The sequence below is a fragment of the Lissotriton vulgaris genome, chromosome 6 (genome assembly GCF_964263255.1).
Source record: "Lissotriton vulgaris chromosome 6, aLisVul1.2, whole genome shotgun sequence".
Lineage (NCBI taxonomy): Eukaryota > Metazoa > Chordata > Amphibia > Caudata > Salamandridae > Lissotriton > Lissotriton vulgaris.
In genome coordinates, this window is record NC_141694.1 from 1,698,670,981 (window position 1) to 1,698,683,093 (window position 12,113).

Here is a 12,113-nt window from a genome sequence, read left to right on the forward strand (position 1 = left end):
AGCACCCCAAGTGCTTTTTATTTTCGAAAGAAACCTCCTAATTCATGAAAATAATTCTTCTAAATCCAAGGAATGATTTAAACATTCTATTTATTTCATATTCTTTAAATTTGTTTGGGTAAAATCTAATTTTGTCATACACAGCCAGAAGGGCTGGGGCCTAGCTACTCCTTACTCATCTGAGAAACAGCCCCTCCCTTCAGAAAGATGTTCACGCTCAAAGTTTTGAATCAGCTCCAACCATAATAAGCAGGAGCCGGGCTACACTGTGATATAATTTTGAATCACTGCCAAATGCTGATCTCATTGCAGGAGCAAAGCTACTGCCAACCATTCTGTTTAAGCATCTCTAATCTCTAGTCAGGGAAGCTCACTGGGCCTACTGTATTTATCTAACTCCAAGGGCCAAGCGTCTGCCAATTATTCTGTATGAGCAAGGATCCCTTATCTGAGGTCAAGGAAGCTGTCTGCGCCGACAGCAAGGAAGAGCGACTTGACCCCCCCTTATATAAACATTTCTCCGCGGAAAGAAATTGTAACATAGCCAAGAATAACAAGCTGGCTTTCTCTGCTCTCAGAGAGCCTCCACCCTTTCAAAACTTGAGCCGCGAACAGATACCGGGCTCATATCAGTCAAGGTCAAAGCAGATGCCTTGAAACTGAAAACATACAGCCGTTCCCAGGCCAGAATGACTGACCATTATTTTCTATCTAACTGAAGCAGATTTAAACGTGGTAAAAAGCAAATTAATAAAGACATATTTTTTTGTAACTAAGTCACATGCTAGCATTTTAAAATAATTCTGTCATGAATTACTGCTACTTGCTGAAAGGGAAAAAATATTAGAACAACATTGCATGCAAACACATTTCATTTTTCTTTTTGAAAATAACATGTGAAACACCATCAAATTAAACAAGGGGCAACATGTAATTTTGCATTGCATAACCAAGAATTCATAATTTAGTGTGCAAGCTTTTCTACTCTACCTATTAAAAGGGCCAGATGTATATGTGCAGATAGCCATTTATTTTTTTTAACTGAGTGGGTTAACTGTCACACGCTATTCTAAAGGGCAGCTTGCATTGGAAAAAATAATCATGTATATTTTCTAGAACAAATTTTTTATAAAAGCACACAGTTGCATTTCACTAATTAAAAGCACATTCTATGATGGGTCTGTTTTATATTTTCTTCTCAACCGTTAACGCACTAATTCTCCACAGCTGAAAACCCTTATCACAATCCAACTGGTTTATTTATAACTTTCCGAGCTCCGAGTCAGACACATTAAATCATGTGTTCCAAGGCAAACCCACACAAATTCGTGGACGCATTTCAAATAGAATGTTAAATGAACACAGCTTTTTTTTCTCTCCATGCAAGATGTTACCATTCTGTCAGCAAGCTGACAAAGCACATAGGCAGACCCAGCAACCAATGAAAAAGTCAAATCAAACCATCATACATCTAAACAATCACTGACTTTTAGTGTCAGCTCACATAACCATGCATGTTAAACAGCATGTTAAAATAAATACTGCCATATCAATCCAAGATATTAACCCTTTGGCAGCTCAAACACAATCATTCCCCAATGTCTGCAGTACATGGGAAATTCAAGAACTTATCTCTCCACGTTTTCAATAACACTCGCGCACATCTACAAAACATTTTCTCCAAGCATTTGAAAGAGATCCAGCTCTCTCCTGCCTAACGGAACAATAGCATGCTCTATACAAGCCATATCCACATGGCGCTATTCACAAGCCATATTTACAAGAAAGTCAACAAGTCCAAATAATGACATGCTCTTCATAAGGCATATATACAAGGCGCAATTCACAAGGAACACAGCAAGTCAAAATGAGAACATGCTCCTCACAAGCCATATTTACATGGCGCTATTTACAAGCCATATTTACATGGCGCTATTTACAAGGAACTCCACAAGTCATATTACATTGAACACATTTCACATTGCACAGCATAAGCAAATGCAGCAAGCAATTTAATGGGCAATTTAAAAGCATTTTTCACACACATATGTACACTTGCATCATAACCAAGATGGAATTGGCTCCCTCATGTAATGTCACCCTTCAAGCCTGACAGTTCAAACACCAAGATGAAAAGCATTACTTCCATCCTGCATAAGTCAAATGCCATGATGTACTGCAATCTCCTTACACTCCAACTGTTCAAGCCCATAGGTCAATTTTCGTGCCGAGTGCCAACCAACAAGATAAAAACAATACAGCGCACACAGGCTACGTAAACAATTCGTGACGCCAGATGTTATGACCAGATTCTCAGACCAGATAGAACCAGCTCACCAGAGCACCACCAACCTGGCCAAAACGTAACCACCTCCCTCCTCAGGACCCATCTATCCAGGCACCTGGGTACCTACCTGAGGATGGGGAACTCGCAATATACAAGCTCATATCATTAGAAACACCACTAAATCTATAGGGATTACTAGGAATACTCACTGATTACTAAGGACGTCCATGCCCTACACCACACTCATACCTCATAGTCTCGCGACCACATGGGTCCAGACTAATCTACCCTGGGGCAGTTCTGATTATTTACCATTACACACTGATCACCATCAGTGCTCACTCGACACGCAATCCGGCGTGCCTATACACTAGGCTGCAGCCCTAGTGCTCTCTTCCTCACAATCCGGTCCACAATCTGGCGGACCTAAGCACTGGTGTCCCCCCCAGTGTTCTCTAACTCACAGCCCGGTCCACAATCCGGCGGACCTACACATCAGGCTTCCACCTGATGCTCTCTTTAACGCCGCTTACCAACGACGATCACTTTCCTATGAATACCTTCAGCTCTCTCTCTCTCTATGTTGGGAAGTTTCTCTCACTATTCACTAAAGGTTCGCTACTACAATAATATTATGGAATGGCCGAATTACTTAGTGTCTATCTATTTTCTTAGCTCAAGGGCTCCTCTCTCTCCCTAATTATTCAGTGGCTACTTACCTGATCAGGGGCAGCATCTGTTCTGGCTGTAACACCTGACTAGAAGGAAAGGTTACCTGCGCTTTAAGAACAAGAGACACACACACTGTATGCAAGAGTTATTCCCTGATTTAAACGCTCCTACTATCATAAGAACAACACATGCACACTGGTTCACTAAGAACTGGGGTATCTTTATTACAATAACAATAGAATGGGAATAGACACATACACAGATCTGCGGGGTCTCTGTAACTAACAGGAACTGTAACACACCGCTGAAAGAAAAGGGATTAGACATACAGTATAAGGACAAGGTTAATGTTTGGAAATACAGAAAGATATCACCTGAGGGGTATGAGGTCTTGCTCTAGCTGTCATCTGGGCTCCTCTCTCGTCTGTGCCTTAGCTCGTCTTAGATCCTCTCCTGCACTCTTGGACACACATCTGCGCTGATCACTCTGCACTGGATTCCTCTCCCCCACGAACTCTCTCCACCTTCCAACTTCAGTCTAATGGTTTCTGCCGCTCTGATAATCGTTTGCTCCACTAGCTTCTTCACTCTATCTGATTGTCTCCATGCCAATGTCCAATTCACTCCAGCTGCTCCCACAGATTAATCCACGATATAACTTCAGTCTCTTTTAAAAGGCATTACTTCAGACTCCAGCTATTCACAACTCCTCCTGATAAGTAACTGCTTCTGACTGCTTCCTTCAGTTCCAGCTCACTGACTGTCTGTCTGTCTTCTCTCTGTTCCAAGCATCTTCCGTCTCTTCTCCTCCTGCAACTGCACTTCTCTCCTCTGCTCCAATTCAACATAAACTCTTTCTGATTCTCCACTCCTTCTGCAACTCCACTCCTCTCCTCTGCTTCAATCCAACTCAACTGCTTTCAGCTCAAACTCTTTCCAGCTCGAACTCTTTCCGCTCCTCCAACTCAACTGACTCTGCAACTCCAGCTCAACTAACTAACTCCGCCTCTGCACTTCACTAATATAGAATGCTCTTCCCTCATGGAAATTTCCAACAGAGGGCTGCCTCCCACCGAATTCCTGTGCCAGCTCCAGGGCTCCTCGCGCAACCGCAGTGCGCATCCGCATGTTACGTCTGGGCCCAGGAGACAAACACATTCTTCCGATAAGAACCAGTCTCGGCTGGTTTTCCCCTAGCAGACAACAGGCTTAACTATAAACATTACCTTTACCCTTCAAGCATCTCAGCTCTGCAGGGACAGAAAGCAAAATGGAGTCTCTCTAGTTCTGGTCCTTGTAGGCCTGAGAAGGATGAAATAACCCTTAGCTGGATCCACCCTCTACTATAGGCAGGATAATGAAAGGACACATAATTATGTCAAAGCCAATAGGCAATAGATGGATTAGAGTCAAGAATAAGGGATCTATCATCATATAAAGCAGCTATCCTCTTCTAGGTCTGGAAAAAAGGGCTTAAAAGGGCCAACACAAGGTAAGAATACAGATTATAGATGTGAGCAAGTTTAAAGTCTTCATCACTCCGAAATAGAGCCAAAAACCATGTCAGAACAGGGGCACACTGAGTGCTCGCCCTGTAGCCCTTTCTATCGCCGGGGGCTGTCGCCTGGTTAAACCCAGCACCCCCTGGCCACTCGCTATCAGGAGAACTACAATGCGCATGCTTGGGCTAGTTTCAGCCCCAAGCTTTACTTGCGCTAGAGCCTCTGTACACCTCTGCTGCTGCAGCTGAGTGACGTGGACTGTCACTCAACTCAAGCTGCACAGCAGTCCAGCACCCCTGCGCGCAGAGCACTCCCCGCCTCCCGGATACGCCGGGTGCTGCCCGGATTCCATCCCTGAAGGCGTTCGTGTGATTCGAATAAAAGTAAATGACACAAATTATAATTTCCTTGCAGCCGCGGGTCCATGGGCTAGTGGGGCTACGCCCCTACGCCCCAATGGACGCACCACAGCTGTTTATAGACAAAGACGGGGCATTTCATAAACACGCACTGTCTTGTGTGTGGGATAGTGAACCCCACCACTTACGGCTGTAATAAAAGGGCCAAGGCAATCTAAAGGTTGAAAACAATCATTATATTCCAAACCTTTGTCGGTACCACATGCAAAATGTTTTAAGCGCTACCAAAACACCTAAATATACAAACTGGATAATCTATTCCCCAATATTGTTTTGCATATATTTTTTCTCTCTTCCTAGTTCACTTCAACAAGATAGAGCAGCTGATCTATTAGGAACGACAACTTTTATTATTATATATATATTTTTGCTTCCTTATACACTTGAAAATAATAGAGCAGCCGATCTATTAGGGACAACAATTTTTACATGTATAGATTTAAAAGTGGTATTATACTCCAGTAAAGGTTGATGTAACGTAGAATACATTATATAAACCCATGCTGCAAGTCAGATCATTAGATTGCATACTATATTTTACAAAATTAACTACTTGGAGTAGTTCAGCCAAAGAGGAGTGACCTGAGTTTGGCAGGGGTTCGGCCAGTACATATCCCACATCCCACTCAAGCACTCACTCTGGACACAACTCTCTCCACCACAAATTCCTCAGTTATAAAAGAACTGTTAAGGATCTGAATCTAGATGTCTATGAGTCTCATCCAGTCTTCCTTGGTGTTCAAACCTCCTCTGATAGTATCTAAAATAGAAATGTACCATGTTCACAATTCTCTCTTTATTGTCAGGTCACCTCCTCTCATGATACCCTCAATGTGTTCTATGATGAACCATTTAAAATCAGTGCAGGTGTGACCCTTCTCATTAAAGTGGTCCACTAAAGGAGCATTCATTTTTTTGTTTTTAATGGCTGATCTATGTTCCAGAAGGCAAACCCGGACTTCTCTTGCTGTTTCCCCAACATAACCTAAATTGCACAGGCATATAATTAAATACACCACGTTTTTGGTCCTGCAATTGTTCAATGTCCTAGAGGTTAGAGTATATCCATTATAGATGTATTCTTTCCCTGTAATACATTAATCACACATGAGGCAACTACTACATTTGTAGTTACCCACAGCCAAGCTACCTGTTATTTTGTATTCTTGATGTGGTAGGTTGGTGTCTCTTCTCTAGAACTGTAGGTTGTGATGTGCATGAGACTATAGGCTATTTGAGAACCTTTGGGTAATCCCAAGAGAGTCTTGATTTGTATTCTCTTTGTTACCATGCCTGCAGCAATGAGAAGCTCATAACCAACATACAAAAGATGGTCCCTACTCATTGAAAATCACTTACCCTCCAAGTTTGTTAGAGAATACTGTGAAGAATCCATCATACAAATCACCAAATCTGATATTTTCCATGCCATAGTCAAGCTCATTCCCTCCTCCCACCTCCTGGACAATGTATCCATCCATTTACTGGAAGACATCAGCCTCTCTCTTGTTTAGTTCTGAACTAACTTGATCAATGCCTCCTTAACCGTAAAGGAAGTTCCTGTCTAAATAAAAATAGGCTGGATTTCATCACTTTTAGAAACCCAGGATCTGACCTGAAGGATATGCACAATCTAGCTGTTGCACTTGAATGCTGCATGGAGGGCAATTAAACAATAGATGTCTTCTAATGTGGCTTCAGGCTTGGATGTAGCAAGAAAACTGTAATCCTTCAAATAATCAATGACGCTTTATGCATATTTACAAAGGAAGAACTGTGTCCTTAAATCTCTTGACAGGTCAGCAGTATTTAACATGGTCAATTGCATGAACAGAAGTGAAGGGGACACTTCTCAGGGAGTTTGTCCTCAACCTGTCAGGCTGCACTTACTTTGTGCTCAGAATCAAATGGGTATGATGCACTTTCTGTCTCTTACCATTTCCACCAAAAACCACATACACGGGCATACGAGGGCCTGTTGAATGAAAAGGGACAAGGAGTTGGATAAAAGAGAAAAAGAGATACAGGACTCCACCACTTGTATTCATCACTTATGTTAATCAGTGGTGTTTGTAGGATATAGTGGAACCCTTAAGTAACTTGTTATAGAAGGTTTTATGCCTAACTGTCAAAGTGAATTGATATATCTTAGTAATATCACTGTAAAACCATTTCTCTGTAATTTGAAGTAAGGTTTGTAATTCATGAAAACTAAACACTCAAACAATGAATACCTCAATAATATATACATTAGAACTTCTCCATTAATAAATGCCTCCAAGTTCATCACTATGCACTCTCTTGTGGAAGATGAGTGATAGTTTTGAATTCATTTCTGAAGAATTGCAAGTTAAATAATGGTGCAATTATTCTGTTGTTCTCTAGCCTTGGCAATTTGTATACGCATGCTAGTCCTCGAACACCTTATGCTTTATCTTCATAGATACATCTAAAACATTCTCCAGTCTAAGAATCCTTCCTGTTTAATCACAGACCAACCATAGTAAAATGTAACAATTCATGGTCTTAGAGAAGTTCATATAAATGTTAAAGAAAATATTTCATAGTTTGTTTTAATCAACGACATGACTTTCTGAATAATTGTTTGTATTCCCAAAGTCCATCAGTAAAAATCCTCAGGAACCCATAGGGCTTATCATAGCAAACAGAGCTCCATGCAGCAACGTCTTGAATTCAGCAACATGCATAATGAGTGCCTCTCAAAGAACCTGTCTACCATGGGGAAAGCTATGCACAGAAAGCCAAGATGACCGCTGGGTCTCCAAAATACACGAGAGTTCATGGTCTGATGATAATTATGGATCATTGTCAGAATTTAGACACATGGCGCATTCTCCATCCACTGGCTCATACCAGTAAGAACTGTCAGCCTATTCCTCCATGAATGAAACTTAGTACGAGGAGGAGCACTGATTCCCTGCACTTAACCCATGCTAAGTAATAAATAGTGTCTCCAGTACAGCTTCCTGAATGCTCTTAAAAAATGCTCCCAACAAGGAAAATTAGCTGACCCCCGTTGCTACCCATACTTTCTCCTCCAAGATGTTCCATAAAGTGATATCCTATCACCCACTCTTTTCAACGTATATATTAAATTGCTAGGAGTGCTCCTGAAGCTATACACAATCCCCTATATTCAACATGCAGACAACATTCAACTTTACATGAAAGTCTTCTCCGTTAAGCTCATCCCCCACCTTGCAACGATTCCCTCTAATATAGACACATGAATGTCTGTCCAACGTATATTACCTCCTCAGAGGTGCACAATATTAGGTGGGACTTCTTAAGGGGATCAAACCATCTAGCACAGTATAACTGTGTTAGACCGACATTCTTGGTGTGATTACCCCTGACTTTTTGCCCTCTGCAGCCACGGCCCATGTAGGGCGTTCCACCGGGCAGTGATGAGGGGCGGGGGAGGGGCAGGGTGGGGGTTTGTAAAATGAGGGAAACTGAAGATTTCAGGGAAGTACAGGAAAAAAAAAATTGTTGCACGCGCTGCATCACATTTGCCGATGCAGCGCGCTCAACGAAATTCGTTTTATTTATTTTTGTCGCTACTTACCTGAAGTCGTCCGTTTTCTGCATTTTACAACCCCCCGCCCCTCGTCACCGCCCGGTGGAATGCCCTACACGGGCCGTGGCTGCAGAGCGCAAAAAGTCAGGGGTAACCCTCCTGATCTGAGCCTCACGGACATAACACGCTCCCCGCAGCTCCTGGGTCTGTTTTCTACAAGTTCCTGACTCCCGCAAGGCACCTCACATGTCCCTGGGCCTTTGGGTGGGTCTGCACCACTTGGAATACATCTTTTGGGCACTTTGTGATTGCTCCGGAACTGCGTCGCTTGCACAAAGGACCAGCACGAGCGGGGGCAAGTTCGACTCTTCGCATAGCAAGCATTGCTTCTCGAACAGGAAAGATAATACCACTTTTCAGCTGGGTTTACACATAACACTCTAACAAAGACTAGTTCATAAGATGGCAAATTAGCAGAGCAAACAGGGGAGTGCACTCTCCCCGAATCCATGGATGGGCTGAGTCCATTGTGCATCTGCTGGCTTACAGGCCCTTAAAATGCCCTCAGTGTCTACTATGGTTGTTGATTGTTTGACCTGTCAACCTTGGGGTGGTCTTCCCCCAAACGTTTTGCCTTCCTCCCCTTATTTTTGCTGATTTCGTTTCTGATGGCCTTAGGCCTCTGCACATCTTACCACTGCTAACCAGTGCTAAAGTGTATGTGATCACTCCCTGAAACATGGTAATATTTTACATATACCCAAGTAGCAAATTTAATGTCATTGTCGGACCCTAGTAAAGTGGTACTACATGTACCCAGGGCCTGTAAATTAAGTGCTAGTAGTGGGCCTGCAGCACTAATTGTACTTCCCACTTCAGCAGCCCTTTAAACATGCCTCAGGTCTGCCATTGCTTTGGAAGAACAATGGTTCAGGGTAGGCCTCAAGGGGTCCTTGGTAGAAAATAGAACAGGGAGCGAATACTTAATAAATCGCTTGGGAGCAGAGGTAGTAGGTACAAGTAGGAGTATTTTATTTTACTCTTTTCTCAAGGATATACATAAATAGTCATACTCTTTTTCTCTTTTTCAGGTGCTCAAGTGAATAGTGTGGTGCAGGAAGTGACATAAGTGATCAAAGTGAACGGACTGTCACACAACAACAACAACAAGGATAAAACACACAATTATATACAAATAGAGCTAGTGAAATTCCTTGGGTAGGTCGACGGCGTTTCGATCTATATAGCTTTTAGATCTTCATCAGGACAGATGAGCCTCCTGAAACTATAAGAATTTCAATTATAATCTGTTTCTTACATGTATGTTTGCATACCTACATGCGTGCCTTGTTTTTTGTTAAAAAAGGTTTTTGGTGCTCCCTTTCTTAATAAAAGTTTATATACACATGCACACATGTGTTTAATTATCATATGTGCATTTCAGTGAGAAGGTTTAATTTAAGATGCAAGGAGGAGGTATATAGTTGACCTCACCCTGGTGTGTAGCACTTATTATAGTCAAGGATCATATTTTAAGCGCATGCATTACTTTGCCCAGTTAATTTAAACAAAATTAAATTAATTAAAATGGTCTTTACCTTGCCTTTGCTTGTGTAGGCAAGGGAGATGGTTTGGTGGTGCAGCTGCTAAACTGCCGTGGTTCCCAATGGGAGCTGCAGATAATGAAATAAAAATTGGGATAGTCTAGTTAGCATGCTTTACATGTTTGAGGAATCCCTGGTTTAGGTTGATCGGGTAAGTAAGGATAGGGCCAGTAAGTGAAGTAAGGGGCCAGAAAGAAGGCCAAGGACTTGGACTTACATTGTATTGTATTAGAAGGTCTTCTAATAGTAGAAAAACAAGTAGCGCTCAGTCACTGCTACTGGGACGAGGGTCCTACTTGAGCTTGTATAGTGAATAAAAAACATTGGGTTAGGACCTGTAGATTATTAATGCTAGGGTTCTATGGGGCTAAGTACAGTGAAGGTACTTACATAAGGAATTTTTTCAAAGGATTCCGATTTAATTAGATGGGGTCCTTTTAGCGCGTTCGTCGCTATTGCTTTCAAATTATCCAGATGCCTGAAACTACAAAAACCCATATGGTAAAGTACGTGGCTCGAGTTAAATGATTACAAATGCCAACGTTGTGCCCGTGTTTAGAGGTCGCTTACCTAATTCACTCAGGTTTCCGGCAGGAGAGGGGGGGGTCCGAGTACCGCTTCCGAGGTTGCTCACATCTCTGTGAGAGCCCGGTCGCCATTAATAGCGTGCAGGGATTAGTGCGTGCACAATCGCGGTAGTGTTTCGAGCGGCGCGTGCGCACTGGAGGTTAATCTCGCGCATGCGCCCGGAATTAGTGTGTGAATCATCTGCAACTAGCCTGCGCAATGGAGACTGCGCTGGGAAAGGGGGTTAATTCGCAAGGGGCATGCGTGAAAATGAATAAAGAATCCAAAGCGAAGGGATAGTGAATTAAGTATGGGTTGCCCTACTTACTTGTTTCATTAGAGAGTAAGAGAAAACAATTGGGGATTTTAATTAAAGGATGCTGAGTTCAAATACGAAGGGATGTTTAATTAATTATGAAGCGTCCTAATAACAATTGAGTTCGAGGGGGTACTCTCTAATGTGATACAATTTCCACAGTGATGATTAGATAATACCCAGTACATAATTTGGAACAAACATTTCATTTATCATATGCACGAAAGTGCCAACACAATTAGGTCAGTTGATAAATATAATACAACTCTTAAGGATTTCCAGAAAAAATTACACTTAGTGTGTTTCAGGTGCACATGTTCCATTCCTCAAGTGGATTCAGTCCTCTCTCAATTGTTTTGCATTGGAACATCCATTTGCATTCCAGGCGATTTAGTATTGTTTGTTGGTTGCCTCCTCTGGCATTGGGCCTCAGTTTGTCAATGACTTGCCATTTCATGTCGTTTTCATTATGACCCGCCTCGAGGTAGTGTTCCACCAGAGGGGCCGTTGTCACCTTGCATCGGATCCGACTTCTGTGTTGGGATATTCTGGTCTTTACTTGTTGCGTCGTCTGTCCGATGTATAGTAGCTTGCATGGGCATTCAATACTGTAAATTACATTTTTTGAATTGCAGTTGGTGAAAAAATTAAGGGTGTGCTTAACACTTCCATACTCGAATACTTTCGTGTTGGTGGTGAAATCGCATGCCATGCAACTATTACATTTGTAGTGTCCTAAGACTGGTGGTAAATTCAGGCGGACTTCAATTGTATTATCAATGGTTGGGTTGCTAGCTGCTCTTACTAAATGGTCTTTCAAATTGCGACCCCTTTTAAATGAGAAAAGTGGGAGCCCAGTGTTTAGTTCTAAGGGGTCTAGTACATTCTAATGCTTCTTTATCATTTTTGTAAGTTTGTTGCTAGCTGTATTAAAGGTAGTGACACAGGTAATTTTAGGAGTACTTTCCTTAGGGTGGGGTTCAAGTAGATGCTCTCTGTGTGTGTACCAGGCCCTTTTCATGGCCCTTCTCACCAATTTTCTAGGATAACCTCTAGCCATTAATTTTTTGCAGAGGACTTCAGCTTCGGTGAAAAAATCTGTCTTGTGTTTACAATTTCTCCTGATTCTCAGGAATTGGCCATAGGGTAAACCATCCCTCAGAGCCCTAGGGTGTGCACTATGGTATTGGAGGAGAGTGTTTCGC